The following is a 24100-nucleotide window of genomic DNA, read 5'->3' as shown; positions in this document are numbered from 1 at the left end:
GTCAGCGCTGTCAGCGCTTCCCGCCAAATTACGAGCGATCATCGATCGCGTCCCAGCATCATTAGGCTTAGTAATTGCGATCCGCTAGTGGCCGTAGTTCCGACTGCGTTACGTAACGGGCGCACCTGCGAGATCGCGATGATATTTCACCGTTTTAATCAGCCCCCTGTCTGGGTATCGCCTCGAGATGATCGGATACACATGGAAACCATCGACCCATTCCGTGATTAGAAAGGATGGACTTCCTCTTAGTCTGTCCTTTTTCGTGATTAGTCGAACGACACACGGCTTGAGTCGGTCGCCCAGGCTTCTTGTGCTTTGTGTTACTTAGCGAGATTTCTTAAGGTTTGTGAGTTCCTTGGATTTTCTGAGTTTTTCAATGAGGCTTTTGAAGCTTCGTGAGTCGTTTAGTAGAGCTTCGAAAGCTTTGTGACTCGTTCAACGGAGCTTTTAAAGCTTCATGAGTCGTTCAGTAGAGTTTCTAAAGCTTCATGAGTCGTTCAGTAGAGCTTCCAAAGCTTCGTGAGTCGTTCGCGAGGGTTCTAAAGCTTCGTGAGTTGTTCATCTTCGAGGAAATCTCCGGCTCGTCTCATGCCACGGGTATCTGGAAAAGTGATCATATCCTACTTTCGCGAGTTACGAGCCTCGTTAACGACGGAAATCCGTGCGTAAATCGTGATCTCTATGAGCTTCGTTAGGTGAAACTGTTTTCGTGTCATTAACGGTTCCTCTTCCTTGAACGGAATTATGCACGTTAGATGGCGAGATTGCGATGCTTCCTCTTTGTAACGCGGCGCATAATCGACTTGGCGAACGTTCGCGGGAGTAACGTTCTTTATTAGAATATTCCATCCTCGATGGAAAGATTGTGACCCTTGTACGGCATCGAGTACGGGTCTCGTAAATGTTCGCGAAAGCAGCGCTTGTTTGAATATCTCAGTTCGTGGAAGAATATTAGGCCTGGAATGGCTGCGATGGAACATTTTACGGTTATTCGTACGAGGCTCTTTTAAGTCATGTAATGGACGGAGCATGACGTTGAAGGCGCGTTCATGTACGCTTGAGAGCACGTTACATGTTTCCGCGGGGACCTTCTTCTATGACTTTATCTCTTAGTTAGTCGAGATGAACGGCCGTAACTGTCGTTATCGGGTTAATTTTATCGCCATGAATCTTATTTTCATGCGCCAAGAGTCTCGAATAAGATTAGATTAAATTATAGAGAGTGCAGCTTGAAATAGTAAAAATAGTAATTACGAAAAATCCAGGTTTTCGTTCATCCATTTATGGTCCTTTTCTTACGATTCTGTTCTCCAATAACACGTAAACGACGTCGTATAATCGCGCACACTTTCGTTTAAAATAAATAACAACCGGATATACTCCATACCATTTAAGTATTATTAAAAAACAATATCCCAAAGCCCCTCCGGGAAGCCCCTTCATAATTGATTTTATCGCGCACCGACTCAAAGGTCCGAAACATTAAAAAAACGTACGGACGGTGGTACAATTACGCTCCGGCAGTGGAGAATTAATCGAGTATCCGCGAGCGGACCCTCGCAATTCAGGAAATACGTGCACGACGCCGGGCCCGGTCGCGATTCGTGGGTCCGTTTCTCCGAAAGAAAGCCGCGCGGGGCCCCCATGAATATTTATACAGTATTTACCTTTTAATCTAGTTTCACGAAAGCGATTGTGCCGCGCCACCGGCCGACAAAGTTCGAATCATTATGTCCAGCCCACGCATTCTTTCCGCGGCGGTCGTCGGGGCCTGGTCTCAGCTTCTCTTTTTGATCGTGGGTCTCGTCGAGGGAGTCGAGCGGGCCGGGGAGAGGGGAGGAACGGTCCGCGGGGCCCGATGGAGATGGGAAAGGAGGGAGAGAGGCGCAACAACGGCTGAGAGACGAGGACGGGCCCCGGCGATGGAGGGGAAGCTCGGCGAGAAGAAGGGTGGGGCGACTGCACCGGCGGTCGAGGTGGTCCAGGCTCTGCTGGTGGCCTGCTCTCGCACTTACACACTCGATCGCACATTCGATCTTGGGTCGCGAGTCATCGCAGACGACCTCGGACCCTACGTCACCGTCTACGTGGAAAGAGGCGACCAGACCCGATCCACGCAGAACGAAACGGATAACTCGAGCGGCGGAACCGCGCCATAGCGCGTTCACTGCCAGACTGGTAATCGTGGATGTTTTTGTGGAGCTAGATATTTCTTTGGAGACAATTGAAATTTATATAATACGATATAGCGGTATGAAAAATTGGAAGGGTAGAAGAGGGAAAGAGGGGAGAAAGGAAAATTCGTCCTGGGTCTACTTAGGGCCTTATCAGTAAGGCTGCCTAGCAGACCTCGATTCGAGTCACACTGACTTTACACGGTCTTTCGTATAAACAAGAAAAAAAAACGTTCACGCGATGCTCTGAGGATCATCTGTGGGAATCGCGGTGTAAGTGCATTCTTTATAGCTCTTGGCAGTACACCTCTGCAAACCAGCGAACGCCTAGACGCTTGGAGGATCCACGGAGACTGCGCTTTGCGTGCCGCCGCGGCTTGTTTTTCTATAACGGGCCGCGGGGAGGTATCGTTAATCGGTAACTCTGATTTAAGAATAAGTGCCGTCCATTGTTTCGGTCGACGTTTCCTGACTCGCGGCCCTCGAGAATGCCGGTAGATCGCACTCGGCGTGGGCGTCGATCTGCTCGCGCGAGCTGCCGATTGCGAGATCTCCTTCGGTAAGGTCTCGAGTCCCAGCCTGGCCATAAATTTCAATCGCGTACCGTAACTTCTAATCTCGCGGCTGGCCTGTCATGGCGCACGCAACGCTAGTAATTCGGCCGAGCACTGAAAATTGACGTTCCGCGATTTTCATCGGTTCGTGAGCGTGGAGTCCGCACCTCGAAGCCCTAACAGATGAGGTGTCTACTAACGATTAGGGTCGTTTGTGCAGGTTGTGGTTTCTTTGGAAATACCGGGGGTCTGGGACGGTCGAGGGTATCGAAAACTAGGGGAGGGCTGGAAAACGGTGGAAAAACTAACCAGGGATATTTTGTATTCGAAACCTACGGTTTTGGGACCGTTCTGAACCCCTGGGGTTTCGAAAGAAAGTCCAAGTTGCCGAGGCGCGTGTAATCATCGAGGTTCTTTGGGTCGGCTCGAATGACCGTAAGACTCGATTTTGGCGGAAGTTGTAGATTTGAACTATTAATATAGGGCAGTTGAAAAATCTCCGATTGCACAGAGCCTCCAATTGTATTTGACAAAAGTATTTTTCTCTGCAAATGTTAACTGTTTCGGATAGTTTACAAAAATCCCTGCGTCATGTCTGTCTCCAACGAGTGCCTAATCCTTGTCGTCCAATTACGCAATCGGGCGGATCCTATCTCGCGAAGGAGACGCAGGGTACACAGACGAGGATTCAGGGACCAGGCGGAGACGATTGTTAATCAAGACGAGACCACCATGGCCAATCCATTGCCAGAAGAAGCCGCGAATTAAAGTCCCGACAGAGCGGAGAACACGGTTTTACGAGCGGTGGACGTTCGCGGTGGGGCGAGCAGCTCGCATTAGCCTAATCGTTCGTGGCCGGTCTGCCAAATAAATTGGCTGATTTGCATGGGAATTAGGAATCCCCCGTGGACCTCGCCAGGTATCCGTGCCGCGAGGATCTATCGCGCGAGCCATCGACGGCCAGTGTCTCCGATTCTTACGGGACCTCCCCGTTTCGTCGACCTCTCCCTTTCTTCTCCCGTTCTCTCTCCCTTCTAATTTCCTCGTATTTTTCTTTTCTTCTGGTTACTCGGAACGGTCAGTTTAATTGTAGTCCATCTCGATAAATGACCAATGTGGCGTTGTAAAAATGGAACAATTGGAGAAATTCTTTTCCAGGCAAAAGTATACGTAGAAATCGTGAAATTTCACAAAGTCAAATTGTGTAACTTCTTTGCGTTATGAGATTTGAAATTAAGCCGTGAAGCTATAGAAAATTATGTCCTACATTTAGAGTGTTTATATTAAAATTCAGTCGTCCTCGGCGGCTGTAGCCATGCATGACAACTACAGTACGGGTCTAGCGATCCCGAGGTACCCGAGCTTTAGATACCTTTAACCCTTCGTTTTTCTCACAGTACTGTATTCATTTAAACGCTTTGAAACCTATTGCGACTTCCGAGTCCATTTCTATGAAGTTTGTTTTTCTTTCAACTCTATAAAACGATGTGACACCAAGATTTTAAAAACTTTTGAGAAATTCAGTAAATAAAGGGTTAAAGTAGAGGTCACCTCAGAGTAATATACGCGAGAGAGTGGTGGGTCAGCCTTGTAGAAGAAAACGTAAACAAACTCCCAAATTCTAATAAATTTAAATCTAAAACTCAGCCCGGTTATCAGGTTGTTTTCCGCAAAAATTATTTCTGTTCCTCGTGTCCACAAGGAAGTCGTTTGGCACAAATGGAGAAACGTAACGGAGAAGTCGATTCCTCCACGGGGTCCTCATTTGCTGCGATCCCAGGACCTCGAACGTCCCACCCTGTACACTTTCGGAATCAGCGAAAAAAAGTCGCCTTTTTGAAACTGTCAGTGCGGCGTATCCCCCTTAAATTAGGCGGTCCTTATCCCATCGCGAAATCTGTACGGGTTACGCAAGCCTGCCGCCGCAATAAGAATATCTTTATTAAGCGACGCTGGGCGAGCGCGCAGGCGAGAAGTCGTCGAGTAAGTTTCCGTTTACGGGGGAACGTCGCGAAGGTGGTTTATGGAAATAACGCGAATTTAAAAAACGAAACATCGTCAACGAGCTCATCCCGAAAGTAACGCGCGCATGTAAATGAAGAGAAAAGCAGTAATTGGGAAGGATTTCAATTAAAGTTAGTTCTTCAACCCACGGAAGTACTTGGTGCCTCCAAGTCAGGACATAACGATTACCTTAGAGGAGTCCTTCAGTTTTGGGAACAGACGGCAGTGGGAGGAACTCCCATCAGGGCTGAGTGAGTTCTGCTTGTAAAACTCAAGGACCCCACGCAGGGTGATCGCTATCCTGGCTAGGAAGCGCTGAGTACTTCCGCGAGCTGATCCGTTAGGGAGCACAACATCAGGAACGAATCAACTCGTATTTAAGACCTTCTCCAAGAAGCAGTCGTACATCATCCAGGAGATCGTATCGAAAGGCTTCGAAAACGTAGTTAAATAAATTCTCCCCCCTACTTTCGCGATTGCCCCCGTATTAAGAATAATCGTATTAAGAACTCCACTCGATTGCGCCACCGACGCAAATCGACTGTCGAAATTATCCACGGATCCCCTCGATTCCCCGTCGATAATCCGCGTCTGAATAATTCATCGCGCGAGATACCGACGCGCACGGGTGATTAAGAAACGTTAATTACCATAATTTCAGCTCGAAACTCTCCTCTAGAGGCTCGAATCGAGGGGTTTCGATGAGCGTTGCGCGCGAGGCTATTTCGTCGGTCGGAGCCGTCCCGAGCGTGTGGTGGTGAAGACGAACACGCGTAATGGTGGCGGGCGTACGGGCAATTAACATAATATTACCCATAACACAGCGTTCCTAATGGGATATTTATTGCGGGCTGCCCCCCCCCCCCCCGCTACGCTTCCCTCCGTGGACTAAGTGTACGCCGAGAGATCGTGCGAACCGATCTCGGCTGGCTCTCCTCGGCCCCTCGGGATCTTCTCGCCTCGATTATCGCCGATTTTTCTCCCTCTTCCTCGTTACCGCGCCAATCTTTCGCGCGCGGAACCACCGAGTCGCTCCAACCCTCCGACGAAGCGCTTCGACTCGCGCGGCTGTAAAACGCTCTGGACTCTCGCTGCTACCGATCTACGAGCAACGAACCGTCGGACAAGCTCGCGAAATTTTGATGGAAACGACGATTCTTATGGAGATTCGCACGAAAGTTGGGGCAAAAAATTCTGTTGAATTTTTTTACTTTTAAATTTTGGTTAAGAATTATAGAGATTGATTACGGAGACGCGACGGAGAAAGAAACTACCATGGTGGTAGCTTTGCATCACGATCGCGAAAAATGCAGTTCTCGCTTTATACGAGCAAATATTCGAAATTTCATCGAAATCAGCGTCTGAGAGTCGCGATGCTCCCTTGTGAGCTCTAATTTCGCCGTAGCCACCGTGGAAAGGATCGTTCCGAGCTTTTACGGTGGTCGCGGGAAAAGGAGGCGTGTCGCGGGGCCCGCCGCCGTTTTACTGCGGTTTTACGGGCGGCATTATCTTTGCCTGAATTCCCGAAACTCTACGAACGAGGAACGAGGCAAGAGAAGCAGGACTCGAGGGCCGAACGAGATAGAGTTCTCGTTAACCGGGAACAGGAACGTGAACGCGTTCCCTCGAGTGTCCTTTCGAGAGTACCATGGCGGCAGGACTGCGTCTCTCTGGAGGGAGGGAGAGAACGGTCGCCTGTTGCTCTCGTCGAGCGTTGATAACGCTAATTAGGCACGGAGAGACTGCTCTCTTCTGCTCGGGATCTGTTTCTTTTTAAGGGGGGTTTAAGTGGAGTCGCGCGTCGCTTGTCCGTGCCGCGCTCGGTCCTTTTATAGCGGCTTTTAAGCGCTGTTTCCCTCGCGAGAACGCTTGTCGGTTGGCGGGTCGAGCGTGTTCCGCTGCGCGAAAATTGTCGAGCAGGAATTTCGATGCTTCGACCTGTTCCTGGCGACACGTTCCCAGGGACTTTGTTACGGGAAACGATGCAGAATAAGACTGGCCTTTTCGAACGAGGTGATTTTAACGAGGGAACCTCTCTTTGTAGCTTACGTAGTTCTTGGAATGTTTCATTTTTATCATTGAGTACGTGGAATGAATGGAAAATGCTCCTAACGTGTGCTCCATTTAACCGTGCTCCCAAAGTGCAGCCATTTTTGTGTCGATATATTTTATGATCCATGTGAAAATAGGCAGGATTTGAGTCATCATTTGCAAAGAATTCCTTTACATGAGCTGGCTTACAAAGACTACACGAAAGTTGTACGAAAACCGCAAACGAGTTACTGCGATGCGGACTGTCGATATAAAAACGTACACTGCATTCAATTCCCTAGCAAAGAAAGAACAAAAAGATCACTCAGGCTCATTAGGAAATGATTGTAAAGCAGCAAAAACGATCATGTGGCCGTGAACGCAGATGGTCCAGGCGTGCGGTTTACGAGGTCGCAGGTTCGAGTTACGTTCACCGAATGCCTTTTCTCAGTTGCTTTTTTACCAACAACAATGTGTATAATTTCAAACAGTAGTCGAATGTACAATAAATAAAAAGAAAGACTGCGAGAAAGCGTTCGCTGTACCAAGTAAAAATAACAAAGCACCGAATGGCAAGGTTTGTCGCTATAATTACTCGTATTCTAAATTTACCGAGTTATTCCACCTAATATTTTACAAATAGCGGACTATGGATTCGACAATCTACTTACCGAAGTGTGTTAAATTTGTAAAGGGGACAGGTTGAGCGCTCCCCATGCGAGAAACGTTCATCGAGGGGAACGCTTCTTCTTTTTCTGATTCTCATATTTTGTTCTCGAGTCGTATGAAGGCGTACGCATAGTTTGGAGTATTAAATTGTACTGTTTACAACGAAGGCAGCTGCTCGCAATATTTTAACCGACTGTCGTCGTCTTTCCACATGTCCCACGGCCACTGGTGGGACAAGCTAAAAAAAGGGGTTCGAGGGCTCGGGTTTGTATAAACACAAAAATGAAACGAGATGCGTCTGTCGCGTTTCCGTGCGACACGAATGTCGTTACGTTTACGGTCTTGGTCTGCGGCCGAGTGACTGTTAATTGGAAGCAAATAGTCACCACTGGACCGTGAACTTTCGTTGCGGCACTAACCTGGTAATTTTCTTAATGCGATATCTCGGGAGTAAAGAAAAATTAGTCGAGATGCAAATAGTTTCACGAGCGGATGAAAAGTACTGGGTGAGACAGGAGAAGGTTGAGATAGGGAAATGTTTACGTTGCAACGAAAAAGAATAGCACTTAATGCAAATTAACACTTTAACTACTGGCTATTAAGATGACTCTTTGCATTAGTATGTAATATATACTAATGTAGGCTGACATTAATTTCTACATACTGGTACCGGGTGTGTTAAAAGACTTGTCTTTTTTTTTTTTAAATGGAGCATAGTAAGTGGACGACTGATCACATAGGTAATGTGGTGTGCGTGTGCGAGCCACCGTGTGGAGCTGCACACAAACTCACGGCTCCTTTTTCCCAATCGCGAGAATCCTTGGACGTGTTTTCCCTGGATCGATTATCAGAGGTCGACCCGAAGGAAAGAGCCTCTGAGTGTTTGCTCGCGCGCTTAGGCTCCCAAGAGGAGGTAGGGGCAAAGAGGAGGCAGAGGCTAAACACAAGTTCGAAAAGGAGAAGCGAATTACCTACGAATCGGCTCCGCATCCCCTTTTTATTCGTTGCTGCGTGGTCCAGCCAGGAGCGGTCCCTTTCATCCTCTTCTTCCACCTCGCTTGGGAAAACGACCGCGGTCCTTTCGCCCAAAGCGACCACCACTCCCTCCTGAAACTTCCATCTTTTTCTCTCGCTCTCTTTACCGGTTCCCGTCTCTTTCGTCCTACGAACGTCTCCATTAGAAGCCGTCGCGCCTTGGGGCCTCGCGGTCTCCTAATTTGCCTACCGATCCGCACGATTTCGCTCCGGGTAGCACGAGAGGGAAGCTGGCCACGCCATCGAGCCGACCAACGCGCCGGACGAGGCTCCGTTGCACCGAGCAATTTATATTTTGAACCATTGGCGTGCAACGCGTACGTTTCGTGCTACGCGGAGCGCTTTTGTCGGGACCAGGGCCCCCTCAGTGGTCCCTTAGGAACGAGATCGCCCAGGCTGAAAGGCCACCTCCTGTTCGTCTCTCTCGTTAACCAACGGACATCTTCATCGGGAATCAATGGGGATACCTCGATGTCTCAATAATCCGTCCCGCGAATTATACAGACGTCTGTTCAACGTGCTCGACATCCGCCAGCTCTCGCGTTCGCGTGATCTCGTGATTGCCGCTTGGTAGGTGCTGGTCGCCGTGGTTTTGTTCCCTTTCTTCGAACACGTTTTTTGCTGCGAAAACTTCTCCCCTTCAATTTTCGGGTATATAATCGAGCGCAAGTGCAATTATCTTTCGAGACGAAGCCTTTGCCGATGGTGTTTAGAATGTATGTTGATTCTGCGTGTAAAGGGCTGCGGTGTTAACCAGGGGAAACTTTATCATGGTTGCTGCGATAAATGGACTCCTGGTTCGTAAACCTAATGTTCCAAGTCTGACTAAACCTAGACCGTAGTCGAAGTTAAAGCTATTGCCAGGACGAGAAACTCAAGACTGTATACTTCACCTTTGAGTTAAAATATTCAGCCGCAATAGTCTTGACTGAACTCAGGGATCATTAGTGATCTTCTCGTGCACTTCGAACCGATTTATTCAACCCTATATGAAGCTATTACCGATAACCAATAGACGGCGATTATTATACAGCATTATAAAAACCGAATAACCGACATCGACGTAGCTTAATAACGCAATAAATCTCTAAACGTGTTCCATTCCGCATATGGTCGATCGCTGGAAGCAATTATCTTACTCCAGCTGACGCTGCGTATCACCTGGGCAAAGATTTCACCTTTCCCTGGGGATAAACGCGCATGAAAATCGGTAATCGCCCATCGTGGAAAGCGGTTGCTCTATCGCATCGCTGTCCCAGATCTCACAGCGCCTCGACGAAATGTCTCGCGTGCAGAGATGGTCATGATTTCATTCGAATAATAGACGACGATTGGAAGCACCGTACGGCGATTTATACGAAACGTTTATCCCGTTGCACAGTTGTTTAGGTAACAGTTGCTCGACTCTTTTAACCCATTTGTGCCTGCAACGAGATACAGTGAATTTTATGTATCATTTCCAGAGCTCGTCAATCTTTTTAAGTAGACTATCGTGGTATTATTGCTCCTTAATATGGAACCCTCATCACGTTGCTTGTACTATCTCTTTGAAAAATATCGAATACAAGTTTTAGAATTGAGTCTAAGGCCATCTTCAAAAATAAAGTCTCCGCCAACAGTGTTTAGAAAAAATGTCGATTCAAGTCTCATATTTAAAATTATTCATCTTTTATTAATTATTCGTCTTTTATTAAAGATTCGAGTGCAAACGTGAGCTTTGCCCATCTCTGCGCGCTCGTACCACCGCCTCGAATCGATTTCCAGCAAATAATACCGTTCAAAGGTAGCGTCAGATGCGCTCGTGAGAGTAATTGCCCGCGTGAGCATGATCGCGAAGCTTCGTCCGAATCGAGCCACGAATTATCGTCGCGAAACGCGGCGGAATAAATCACGATTAAACGAGCGCCTCGCGCGCTTGCGATTTACGAGCGGCCACGTCTAGCGGAACGCGGGAACAATTAGATTGCAAAGTAAAAAAGGAACGCGAGAAACGCGAGGGGACAGTTCGAACCGACTGATGGCAATCCCGTGTGTTTAGTGTTCATCGATAGCTCTGCGATATTAGAATTATCGCTCTTTTTCCAACGAGAAAATAAAATATCGGTTTACTTGATCGTGTCTACTATATTAGAAATTTACTTGTATAGTAATTATCATAAATTAGTTGTAGCGTGTGCAGTTTTTGCTACTTTATCAAAGTGATAAATTTGCGCAACAAATCAGAGGCTCTTCGAGTGTGCAAATCGACATGTCCAAGCAAAGGGTTAACGCTCCGTCGAAGAAAATACCTGTGGAACAACAAAAATACTCTTAATCTCCACGATTTCCTCGTGTTCCGTGGGTTTAATGAAGACCAACGCACTTTCCGAGCGACTCAAAGCACCGAGTACCATTAACAAAACTCATTAATAGAGTTTATTACCCGCGCTACGACGCCGTTACTATTCAACGTCGCCATAAATGCGAGATACGGCATCGAGCTCTCTGCAGCGCGCGCGTATAGCCCGATACGTCGAACTCGCCTAATCAGTCCCTCTTGGAAGTCTTTTTCCTCTTGAAATTGACAGTGTGCTGATTGTGTCTGGCAGGTATGCCATTTGGAAAGAGAAAATTAATTAAATTGAAAAAAAGGAAGAACATCTACGTTCCTTTCAGCTCGAGTAGGCCAATGAAAAACCTTTGTTGATCTCATCTTTGTTTCTCGAATTGTAAATTCAATCGAGACCATTTATTTTCAATTTCCTAGGATTCGATGGGTTAAAATTGCAAAATTACGATTTAACTGTATTCTTACTTGCTCAGGTGCGAGTGTCGCTTGCGCGTCGTAGATTGCACGGCTGAGCGTGCATCACAAGTGTTCGGTACTCAGCGGATGAGACCGAGCGAACGTTTAGGCTAGAGTATCGTTCGTCGAGTCAAGTATGCGCGTGAACAGATTCTCGGAACGCGCATGAATATTTTGTGAGCTAGTCTTTCATGCCTAGTGTCCATTGGCAAGTTTCACCCTCGAGAGTCATCACGAAGAGTGAAAGACTCCAGTGGGCATAGCATTAGAAGCAAGGATTCTTTCACACGGATACCCAAGTACGACATCTTCCAGAACGAAAGCTTTCACGCTTCCTCCTCTGAAATTTTCTTATTCTCAAACCTTCAACTCTGAAGTATACCTCACTCATTAACCCTTTCAGACCTAGCGTCCACAATTAAGGACACGAAGAAAGATCAGTTTTCCTCTACTACTAGGAGTTTTTCTTTATTTGGTCCATATTAATTTTAGTCCAAGTTAAGTCTAAAAATTAAATTACATTAGTACGAGAAAGCGAATAATTCACGTCTAAAAGGTTTAAAAAAAGTCACAGTTCTGAGAGTTGTTCGCAAATTCAATCAGAGTCTAACCTGTATCATACTCGCGTTTAGTTTCATCCAAGCTTAGACACTATCCCTCAAACAGTTCGTCCCTCTCTGAAAGCCGCCATTATGCCTAAAGTTCCTCCATTTACGATGCCACGTTTTCCTTGACCCTGGTCCTTCTTTCGCCCCGCGAACACGGCTCTCCTCCTCGTCTAACATTAACCACCGCACGCTAACGAGTTTCGCAGCACCGCGGAACAGTACCGACGGGGAATATTAGCGGCGAATATAATCTGTTGGACGCGTCGAGGGTGAAATCAACCGCGGCGCAAGCAACGTTACAGCCAGGATTTCCTCTCGGCTCGAGCGATTAGCGGCCGCAAGAGGAACTTCCTTATGTCGGTACTGGTGCGCTCGAACGGTCTGGCCGCACTTAACTCGAGTTAGGCCTTAGTTAAGTCTGGCCAGCGGGTATTCTCGAGAGCACACCAGCCCGTGGGGAACCGTGCACGCTATCCACCGTCTGGAATGCTAGCTCTCTTCTTCCCCTCTCGATCGGTGCTCACGGCTAGGAGTTCTTTGCGCCGGAAAACGTGGTTTCGCGAGGAGCCGGGCGAAAGGGAACGCCGCTTAACACGCGGTATATTTATACATCATTGTGCTCGCCAAGCGTTGCGAAGAGCAGTCCATCTCGACGGTGCCGGGATCTTTCGACGACTTGGAAACGCTTTACGGTTTCGCGAGTCGGTTGTTTCACGGAGGAAGTTCAGGCCTGAATTAACGCCTGAAGGTGGTCGCACACGTGGTCGATATTACCGTAGAAAATCGAATACTGGCAGTAGTTTGATGGCACCTTCTGTCTCCCCCACTGGAGGGATGATATAAGCCATTCCTGATCGACTCCACTAGCAGGCCCAGGACGAAACGCCCCTTCCTTTTCTCTCCCTTCACAGAACCGCCCCAGTAGTAACGATCATAATTCTTCCTTAAAGGAATCTATAATTGAAACCACCCATCTCGTTATTATTACCTTCTTTATAGCCATTAATCGCGAACGTAGATACCACCCACCAATTGATCCTGATCTAGCATATTACGTTTTTCATATTCGTCTACACCGTATGCACAAAAACCTCTGCTTAATAACTAACAATAAGCGAAATTTGACAAAATTGTCCCACTTCTAGTCCCCCCAAAGACCAATGCTCCCTTATCAGCCATCAACAGTTACTCACTTCAAGTCCCCGCCGGTGACACTCCCCTTCGTTCTTCAGGAACGTAATCAACGGGATCTCGCGTGCATCGTAATCAGTCCTCGTTAAATCAGCGACAGCTCAATTAAATTTCCGCAAAAACAGCAGCCGTGCTCGACGACCGAAGTAGTCTCCCGCGCGCACGCGCTACAGACACGAACGAAGAAAACAAGGGAAGCCTGGGCAAAGTAACGAGTCGAGTTTCAGTTTATATGGCAAGCGCTAACGCGACTTCAGGGACCACTCGACGTACGCGTACAGATCGCGAAAAAAGAGCGTGCATACACGTGTTCCAGCCCTAATACGGGGCTACACGTGTCGCACGAGTTACACCTTCGAGAGCGCAGTCGCCGCACGTAACTCCGACACTGACAGCCCCGCTGCCTACGTCTTAATTTCATACTCGATAAAGCTAATAATTCTACGCCCTGGCGCTGATCCCGTATCGCGTTCGCCAGCGTCGATTAACACACAACGCTCACGCTAGATTGTTTATAAGCCGTGCCACGCATCTGATTCCTATTACGTGTTACATACTTCATCGTATCACCGATCGATCGACGTGAAACCCGATCACGGCTATGAGGCAATTTAAAAGGAATTTCTGTAATATCAGATTCGGACGACGATCGTCCATCTGACAGGCTCGTCGTGGCTGTCGCTCGTGGCTGTAGTTAAAAGAAACACGTCGATGAATTTGTTTGTTTAATTTTCAAGTAAGAACTTGCAAGTTAGGTGGTTGTTAGTTTAGGGTGATATTTATAAGTGGGACAGGATGTAGATTTGTTTTTAACGAAGGTAAATGAAGGCAGAAAAATTTGACGAATATTAGTGGAGGTGTTTTCAAATTTTGTTGATGTTTTGTTTAGTAATGGATCTAAGATATCCACTATATTGCACCGTCATTACGGAAGAAGATACACGCCCACGCGTTCACGTCGCGAGATCTCACGCGCAAGTCTCACGGGACCCAGGACGAATCCTGGCGGACGCCATTCAGCGTTCGTAATGTGGGAAATTATGATTTTTAAGAGGGACGCGCGGTGGTATCGTTTCGTGGGCAACAATGCGTTTCCATTTCGCGCGTTTCTGCGTTTGGCCGAAGGAATTTCCGCGATGGCATCGTTTTACGATCGGAATAACTCGCATGAGCCGGTAGATGATGCATATCATGCGAAGTAAGCGAGGCCTAGCTCGAACGGCGGCGGAACAATGCGTTTCTCTAACCGATGTCGGGAATCTGATTAAGGAAATTTACGTTGATCGTCGTCATTTCGCGGAGAGCTCGTGTGTCGCAACGTCGAAGGAGTTTTATCGTTCGTTTGTTCCACTTTGCGACCGGAGAGAAACTCTGCGCCGTATTAGGCTCGCTAACTAATTCCTGGTAGCGGAATACAGAGTCTGTTCTAAGATTTCGACTGATTTTTACGCGAAGAATCGTACCATCCATCGTTCTATGGAGTTCTAGGAACTCTTTCAGTAATAAATTAGAAAAAAAAAACACAATTTTTGTAGATGTTTTGTAGAATTTCAATAAGAAAGTTGTAATTATAATTATTAGGAATGAACTTATTTCACTTAAAAAAAATATTTTTACGACAACATTTTATAGCCAAAATTCTCTTGCTTACTTTATGAAAAAATCGTACTCCATTGAATATATGATTCAAAAAAATACGAAGGAAAGGTGTCTATATCTTACTAGAATTACCGTGAACTCATTTTTTTTTTAAGCGGACTTATTCCATTTTCAAATATAACAGCTCACATATTCTGCTGGCATTTCCCAACAAATTTTTATCGAATGAAAATTACGAGAAGCCGTCACGATCTATAATTTTCCACAGTTTCGAAAGCAATTGTATCCCTCCGCGATCCTACAATGGCGCATTGAATGCAAACACGCGCGCCGACTGCCGTCATTACGATTGACAAATAGTCTACAATGTTTTCGTTGATTGCACAATAATTCTTCATCCATGGCACGTGACATGTCAGCAAGGTACAAATTGGCTGTCGTGCAAAAATTAGACATTCCCGACCTAATTGGTGGCTCGATTATTGCCGCATTCTGCGCCGGTAGATTTCAGATTAGTCATTATTCATATAAACGGGATACCACTCGATCTTCCAGCGAGGAGCTCAACGATTGCTTAACCTAATGTAATCTATCGTACGTGTCCCGAGCATTTCTAATCGCGGAACACCTAATCGCCGGTATCAAGCTCTCGCAGCATTGTACGTGTCCAACGGTGAATGGCGAGCATTTGCGCGGACCCGTCATTAAGCGACTCGCCTCCGACGCGTTGATCGTAAGAACTTCCCGTGTAACGCTATTAGATCGCCTTCTATCATCGCCACGAACGAACAGGATTCGTAATTATCGAATTTCCTGTTTATCCTCTCTCGCGGACGTGCAATTAGGGGCGCCGGTAATACACGTTGTTTCGATGTATCGCTTTCGAAAAAGCACGATTATGCGTCGGGCGCGAAGAATGGGCCTTCATGAATTTATGTAAAACACGGCTCGTTGTATGCGCGGAATATGCTTATCGCCTCGCGATAATAGAGTCATAAGCGAGACCACGCGGACCTAACCCAGACCTCTCGCGAGGTCTGTTATGGGCGCTTACGTAACGCGAAGAAAGTGTGTGAAAATTCTTATGCTCGTGATATTGATCTGTTATGCACGCGTATGGGAATATTCAATTAGGCAAATTAGTTGTTTGAGTACCGTGGCAAATGATACCACTGCGACTTGAAAGGAACGCTAGGCACCGATCGCTGCATAGAATGCTAATGTCCGAGGAAACACGGTTTGGGTGATCGAGAATTCTCGACGCGTGTGCGCTACGATCGCTTGGAAAATCTAAGCCGCACAAACGACACGTTTTCGTAATATTTCGCCACTTTGGGTGAGCTTTTTGGTTAAGGACTCGAGTTATTTTTCATCCGACAGACAATTAGCAAGGAGGCTGAAGCTTCTTTCGACGCTTAAAGAATATCAAACCGCGTGATTTTCCTTTTCGAAACTTTTGTCGTCGTTCCTTTGACATTATGCAATTATGTTGTGGTGGCTTGGTTAGGTCTGACATACGAAATTCGTTATGAATAGACCGCAGATAGTTTATGCAAATTCATATTTCTATACATATAGAGAATAAAATGAAATATAAACGTTCTTAAGTATCTCTTATCTTCTGTACAGTGCGACGTGTATCTTGCGGTTGATACTTTATATACAGTCAGTGTAAGAAGTATTCGTACAGTAACCAATTTAAAATAAATGGTTTCTGTATGAATACTTCTTACACTGACTGTATTTTTGAAATCGTGCAATAGCCATAATGCATAAATTTCCGCAGTCTATTAACCACGAATTTCCATTTTCCGACTTTCCGCGCGCAGAGATCCCGACGTCTTCAGTCCCGACGTATCCATAAAACCACTCTCGCCGATTTCCAACGCGATACCTCACATTCTCGCCAGCTCTACTTCAATCTCGACCGAGTCCAAGACCGCAAACATCCCTCTTCGAGGCACAAAAACCGCAGCAATTTCCCAAGAACGGCGCGAGGGAACTCGATACGAAAAGAAAACGACGACGTCCTCGACCCGATTAAACACTGTCGCTCGATAATCGCCGCTCAGGTGTCATAAATACCGTCGGGGAACCGGCGACGCCTCGGGAATCACCGGTTTTCCACCTTCCTCCCCGGCGATTAACAATTATAATTATCCCCGTAAGATTATACGAGGGGACCCCTCGAAGCGTTCCACGATTCCACGACTTCGCATACTCTTCGACGCGAGAGGCGTTCGCGCCGCGTCGGTTGCAACCAATTTGCGTACTTCTATAAATGCTGGTACCGCTGGCTGGTAGCGGCGTTCGGAGTAGCCAGTAAATGTTCCTAGGCGTCCTGTACCGGGTGTATTCCGTTCTATACATAATGCATGAGTCGGTGCACGCTCTCGCCTCTTCCTCGTTCCCCTGGATCTCTCGTCCTACCACTACCTTCACCAGACCGACCGATTCGCTAATTAAGAAGCGGCTGAATTTATCCAACGACGATTACACATCCCATAACGCCGCGAGATGCGACCGCGGGGTATCGAATCGTTTCCGTGCACGCCGTTTGTCGCGGATAATAGGGGTAGGGGGGTCCCATTGTGCTTGTTTCGCCTCGTTTAGCCGCGAAAATAGCGGAAACGACTCGTAAAAGAGCGCGTAATTAACGCAGGGTGTACCATCTTTGAGACGGCAACGCTGTGGGACGATAAGAACGCCTCTCGAAACTTACGGCGTGTAACGACGTGCTCGTTGCGCTATTCGGCGTGTTCTTTGCATTTTATAACGTGGCGTTTTGCGAACATTGTGTGGAGAGGATAACGCGTGACGGATTTATCGCGAGGATAATGGGTCGTGAATCTTTCGAAAAATGTGAAACTGCTTTTCGAGCAGTTCGGAAATTGCTGACTATTTTATCATTAGGTACGTAGGAATGAAATTTCTCTTCGTGAATGGTGTAATGAAAACCTTCGTTGAATAGTTTGAAAAATTATTTTACTTCACGTTGGCATTGCCCGTGTTGAAGGAATTATGGTAAAAATAACGTACTCGTATATAGTGTAAATAATTATATATATATTTAAAAGAGCAAACGGTGGATGAAAGTATAGAAGATATTCTTGACTTTACCTGGCTAGGTAATAGTCATAAAATGGTCAGTGAGGGTGAAAATAACGGTTACATATATCGGGTGTGGAATCTTCAGAAACACGTGAAATTGTTAGCCTGCATAATGACACAATCTGCACGACTTTGTTAACTAATCTAAATTCGATGAAAAAATGCCACCCTCTAAAAGTCAAGCGAGTAACCACAGAGCACCGGTGTGCAACACCCATGATTATTTTCTCCCGTCGTCAAAGTTAACACTACATTAACGTTCGGAAGATGGCCACCGCACGTCAAGAACGTAATGTCGTTAGAATTCTCGAAGGCGAACGCAATTACCGCGCAACGCTGTTAAAATCCGGACTATGCAGAGCTGGGGCTCCGAGTTAGGTCTTCATTATCCCGCGCATAATGTCTACCTTCTTCCAGCGAGCCCTGTCCGCTTCCTTCCGTCGTCCGCGGAGTTAATTAAGAAGTCGTTGAAATGATTTAACGAGGAATCTCGTAATAATGTCGGTACGCAGCGTGATAGACAACGCCTACGAGCCCGAAGGCGCGAAAGTCGTTCCGACGTGCTCCGTGTGTCGCGACGCGGTCTGACAATGATTAAGTACTGATAATGACCGCGATGCGTCGACCCCGATTCGCATGGGGTACGCTTCTATCCCGGGCCCGAGGAAGATAAATTTCCCGCGATAGCTAATGGCTTTTCTTGCCCGCGAATTCATCTTTCAAGGGCGTCCCTTCCTCTCGATGATCCGCACGCGTTATAAACCGATCAGCGTCGCGAAAAGAAGCGCGCCGACTCTCGGCGCACAAATATCAGCGATGGGATCGAGCACCGTGCGACTGTAGCGATCCTTCGGTCGAATATGAAGTTATGCGTTGAATAACGTTTAGCGTTTGTTAGATTTTCAGTTGAGTTAATACTATTAATAGAATTTTGTACGCCGAATGTCTAATAAGAAAACGAAAGGAACTTTCAAAACAACAGGGATAGGTTTGAATTTGTAGTATTTCGATACACGGAAGCATTCTACTGGAGTAAACGAGATAAATTCGAAGCATCTACGAGTACAGCGCAAGTACATCGAACGAATCATTATTTCATATGGGCAGCGTTCGAATTGCGAATCTTACGCAGTACGTATCGAACTCGATCCCGTCACTGATAAATATGCATACATCCGCCGGTGGCTCTTGTAACTTTGCCCCCTCTGGTTTTCGTTAATTCGTGAACCTCCTTAAAAATGTAGCCCTTCCTCGTTCCTTCCAGCAACACATCGGGCCCGAACGATACATCACCGGTTATGACGCGACACGCTAATAAATTAGCCAGCCGCGGTGTTGTCGAAATGGAGTACAAACCTGCCGTGCAATCTCGTATTAAGAACGCGTGTATTTGTGATTTACCGTAGCTCGCAATCGTCGTGGCATCGCGAGGCACCGGTTTCTTAATTAAAGGAAGGTGACGTTGCGCGTAATTGATACCGAAGTTCTTCGCCTCCGGTTCCATATTTCTTTATCGTTCTTTTCCTTTTTGGTAAACTCCAGGAATTTACGTTTATTCGAGCATAACGACTTTCGTCTTTAATGACGCAAGCAACGTATTAACAAATTCTTTTGTTCGTAATTACATCTGGACCTGTATCCAAGGCATTATTCCAACGCCCTTTCTAGTAATTTATATTTTTGCGATTCGGAAATTTTCTCAAATGTATTTGTCTCTACTAATTCTTTCCGAGGACATGTCCATTCTACTCTGTTTGCAGTGCACTATCATTAAAGAAAAATACATGTCGAATTGAGTAACCTCCTCCTTTTCCAAGTTGGTTAAAAATCAGTGTAAAAATCACTCAAGTTCGTGAACCACTGGAACCGAGTCATTCACTCCCTGACGCCCTAATTCCAGAGAAACAAAAATCGAAATAACTAGTCCCCCCTTTGTTCTTTAACCCTCCAAAAAAAAAGCTATCGCGATCCACTCAACGATCAACGACAATCCAATCTTTGGTAATCACGCGAACAGTCGTGTCCGGCGTTATCGATTCGTCAGCTCGCAAAGGGCCACCGCGATATGTAAACGAGCCCGCGGTTTCCCCTAGGAAGATGGCCCTCGGCGAGGGTGCATCGGTACACGTCGGGAATACGTTCCTTCTGGTCGTCGAGTTCGTCGGGGTCGCGGGGTCACGCTATCGCGCGAATCCGTGCACCGCGGGTCCAAGAATTTCCAGAGAAGCTTCGTATGCATATGCATGCAGCCGCTGCGTACACGGCGACGCTGGTAGACGTCGGATAGGAAATAACTGCCAATTAGCGCGAGCCCCCGACGGAGGAAACCCGAGTACAGGTCGCCTCCGCTCGACGGTGACTCACTTTTCATTGTGCGCACGCTCTTCGGCGACGATGCTGTATGAAACCGCGATTTCTTCGAGATCCACGGATCCGCGAACGTAGATCGCATCTTGGACGAGCATATCAAGCGGGCAATCTTCTTCCGAGGAGGCTCGTTACCAGTGTCGAGGTGGAAAATTGTTGGAGATCGTGATGAATTTCTAGTGTATCACTTTTATGTTACTGTTTGAATAGGCGAGCGAAAAGTATCAGTAATGGACACCTTCCAGGTATTTCCAGGTATCTCGCCTATATATAGGTGACGTGATGATCGACGCGTTAAAAAATAATCCAAGATCCATAAATATCGCGTACGATATTCATAAATAACATTCAGGGTCAATTTTAACAGCTCCATCCACTAGTCAGCATAGAAGTGAAGATCCTTTATGGAAAAAAATGGCTGTCCTCCTCCGAAACAACTACATCCCTATTCATAAACCGCTCAGCGTAACGGGGAACACTTTCTCCGATGTTTCGACTCCCGAAGACGTCGATAATAACCACTTTGCGACAAACTTGGAGTTCTATAGCGCACTATATCAAAACGAACGCAAACAGATATGGTTTTACGGCGGTTAGAACTGTTCATAAATATGAAACGGGACATTGGCCGGCCGCGCTTGAAGCAGCGGGAGTTGACGCGCAACGGGCACCTACGGGGGTTACCCCGGACGCTTAGAACCAGAATAGCGTTCATAAATAATTTATCCGTTTAGAAAGAATAACTGTGGGTACCGTGGTCTCGTTTACCAGGCATTCGTTCCTCCGCAAGAACTGGATCTCCGCGATGGAAGAGCGACTTTCACTGAAATGCGTAAATCCACAAACTATCGAGAATCGACGTTACTTAATGGTTCTATGATGACAACTTCTGTTCTCGCCACTAGAGGAACACGTTTGCGCGTTTTTTTACAAGAGCTTGGTCCGCTTAACATTTATATATATAAGCCATACCCGATCGATCTCCGAACATCCTGGCATGGTCTGCTAGGTAGCCTTACCCTATGCCCTAATTGACTGTCGCACACGACGAAATCGATCCTAGCTGATCCGCGGCCTGACTGGGGCCATGGTGTAGGTTCTATTTTCGCTATCTTCTCAAGCCGTTTTTGTCGATTATATTTAATGCAGTCCGTCGATCGGTCAAATAACCTGGGCACACCGTTTCCTCGCTCGTTAAGTGTCACCATCTTCCGAAACCGCAAGATCGGCTCGTAATCGTGGTCTTCATAGAACACTGTCCGATCCCGTTTATTAATTACTGGCGGCCGCGTAATTACTCGAGTTCGTCGAGGCACGGACGAGATTGCATTGACCCGGTGCACCTCGGGCATGTGCTGGCCACGGGGACCGCGAGTGCGTTCTTTATTTTCCCGCAAGGTCAATTACGCCGATCGAATTTAATTATCACGCGCGGAACTCGGCCAGGCTATCGATTAACCGCGACACGAATTACACGCTGCTTTATGATTAAAAATAAACGAGAAGCAGAGAGGCGGAGGGCGATCGCGTATCGATGGGAGAAAAATGTTTGGCGATCACGCAACGCCATATGCAGCGGCGAACTTTATCACTGGGGATCACGAATGGTTCGTACGGTCGGATCGCGTGGTTCGTTACGGTATCACCCTCGATCGCACGAATTTTCTACGCATCTGGTGCAGTTCCTCGCGAGGCAGCAGCGCGTGTCCACGAGCCCTGGAGAATTTTCGACGCCTGCCAGTTTTCCCTGAACCGTTTTTCCCAGCCGCCGTTCGAACAGCTGCGCTTGGTCTCGACCCGAGGGGAGGTCGCGACACGGACGAGCGGTTTTCGAACCGTATCCAGATTTCGAATCGCGGGAGGCTGGCAGTACAAATAAACCGATTGTCGTGGAAAGTACGTGGCAAGTCAAAGGTAGAAACATTGGAACAGAAATTACTGACAGCTTGGACGGTAGCTTGAGACGTCGCGTCTTTGGGGGGATTACACGTCGCGTGTTTAGATTCCAAACTTTGGAATCTTCCAAATACGGAGGTGTGAAGTGGGAATAATAAATAGAATAGGGGAGAAAACGATATACAAACTAAATTTCTTGGGTGGTCCCGAATTTTTAGGAATTTATTAGGAAAGCTGTGAACATAGTAAACGCGCATCGTCACACGGTTGACAGATGTCACGCGTTGCTATCACTTTGAATTTTAATAGATTTCAAATAAAAACAATCCGTCCCAGAATAGATCAACCGCACCCCGAAATCCAAGGCACACCTTCGTTATCCAACGAGCACTCCGATCGATTACGTATTCCTCGTCAGTTCGCTCCAGACGTATCAAAGCCACGCGCCGAAGATCGCCTTCTTCCGCGCGTATTCCGCTCACGCGCCGCATAATCTCCGGAATTTTTCTCCTCGGAAACGACGTCGGTGTAACGGGGTCTACGATTATCTTACGCTCGGTTGCATGCACCAGAACGAAAGGGGCTCGAAAGTGGAGATCTAACGCGAATTCGTAAATCTCTCGTGGTGGCGGCGACAACACAAATGCGCTCTGAATTCTGATCCGAATCGGGCCCGATCCTCCTCTATCCTTTCACCAGCCGACGCCACACGCTTTGTTCCTTCCTTCCTTCCTTCCTTCCTTCCTTCCTTCCTTTTCTCGGTCGACGTGTCTCCTCCGTGCTCGTCGCCGTGCATTCGAAATTCATCGGGGTGCGTCGCGATTGCCCAAAGGGAGAAGCCGATCGCGCGAGGGAACGGCGTCGCAGGTCTTCGCGCCAGATAAATCTTCGCCGAGATCTGCCTCTGGGAACGTCGTTATCCGCGTGCATGCACGCACGTTCACCGTCAGTGCTCTCGTTGCACGAAAATGGACCATCGAGTCTCGGGTTGCATCGCCAGTGCAAAGCTACGCGATGGGAAGAGGCACGTGGACCAGGCGCTGTCGATTCCCTGCGGCAGGGCTCGCATTTTTTCGTAAAGGGAAACTCTCACTCTCTGAGTGAGGTAACATGACGAGTTCGTGACGCTAGGTATAGATAGTCCAAGCAGGATGAAATTTAGTAATGCCCGTTAGGTTGAGACGAAGCTATCCCCATGCTCTACGATGTAATTTTGCTTCGTTTCGTACCAGCATCGTTTCTTCAATTATATTACATCCATGTAAATAATATCACAGTCCGATTGAGTTTAAGAAAATGAGATGCCCTCCGATCGAGTTGATTCTTTTATCATAGGGAGCCCTTGACCTGGTGATTACAATGGCGGTCATTGTGTTTGGCTCTCACCAGGGGCCAACAAATGTGTTTTTTATTTTATCGATCTCGGCGAGCATGTCATTTCCAACTTTTTGCTTTTACGCGGAGGAACATCACAGCACCGGGTCTGAAATCTACTGTTTGAGTAGGTTTGAGGTAGTTTCTGGTAGGGATTGTAATATCGAATATTTTGACACGTCAACAACAGGCGCCATGTTTTTACATGGTGGAACAACGCGCTGTCGCGGAGGAATATTAACGCCGATCCTACCAATAAATTTCCCTTCGCACGTAAAATAATTCCCGGTCGTGAAATACGAGCCACGATATTCGTAATTTCACGACGGCAATTTAGCGATAGCTGTATCCTATGAAAGCTACTCGTGGACAGGCAAAATATTGCGCACGCCTCTGCATCTGCCCACCGTGATATAAATGCCCTCGCCACGGATAGGTGTACGACGCGCATAAGCAGGTAGGTCGGTGAAAATTGCTTCGAAGCGATCGCGAGGGTAGTCATCAGCGTCCACGCTTTCGCGCGCGCGCATCGCCGAGGAAAACTTCGAAATCCGTCGTGGCTCGCAGTGTTTCATCGCGCTTGTACGGTTCGCTGTAACGCTAATGTCTCAATTCGCGGAAACGTTATACACTCGTTACTCCGACGGAAACGAGGAACTCGGTCGTTCCTGCGCCCTCTTATCCCTTGAACGCCGTGCC

The 24100-nt window shown here is 47.2% G+C and overlaps 2 protein-coding genes across 2 annotated transcripts in view; one reads left to right on the top strand and one right to left on the bottom strand.

Annotated features, from left to right (window-relative positions):
* Positions 1-24100, top strand: part of LOC128894980 (L-lactate dehydrogenase-like) — a 206235-nt gene that overhangs the window by 70321 nt on the left and 111814 nt on the right. The gene's annotated exons all lie outside the window — the stretch shown is intronic.
* LOC128894979 (uncharacterized) overlaps positions 1-24100 on the bottom strand; it is a 102045-nt gene that overhangs the window by 70252 nt on the left and 7693 nt on the right. The gene's annotated exons all lie outside the window — the stretch shown is intronic.

Source organism: Hylaeus anthracinus, unplaced genomic scaffold (genome assembly GCF_026225885.1).
Source record: "Hylaeus anthracinus isolate JK02 unplaced genomic scaffold, UHH_iyHylAnth1.0_haploid 4, whole genome shotgun sequence".
NCBI lineage: Eukaryota > Metazoa > Arthropoda > Insecta > Hymenoptera > Colletidae > Hylaeus > Hylaeus anthracinus.
This window is presented reverse-complemented; position numbering and strand designations above follow the sequence as displayed.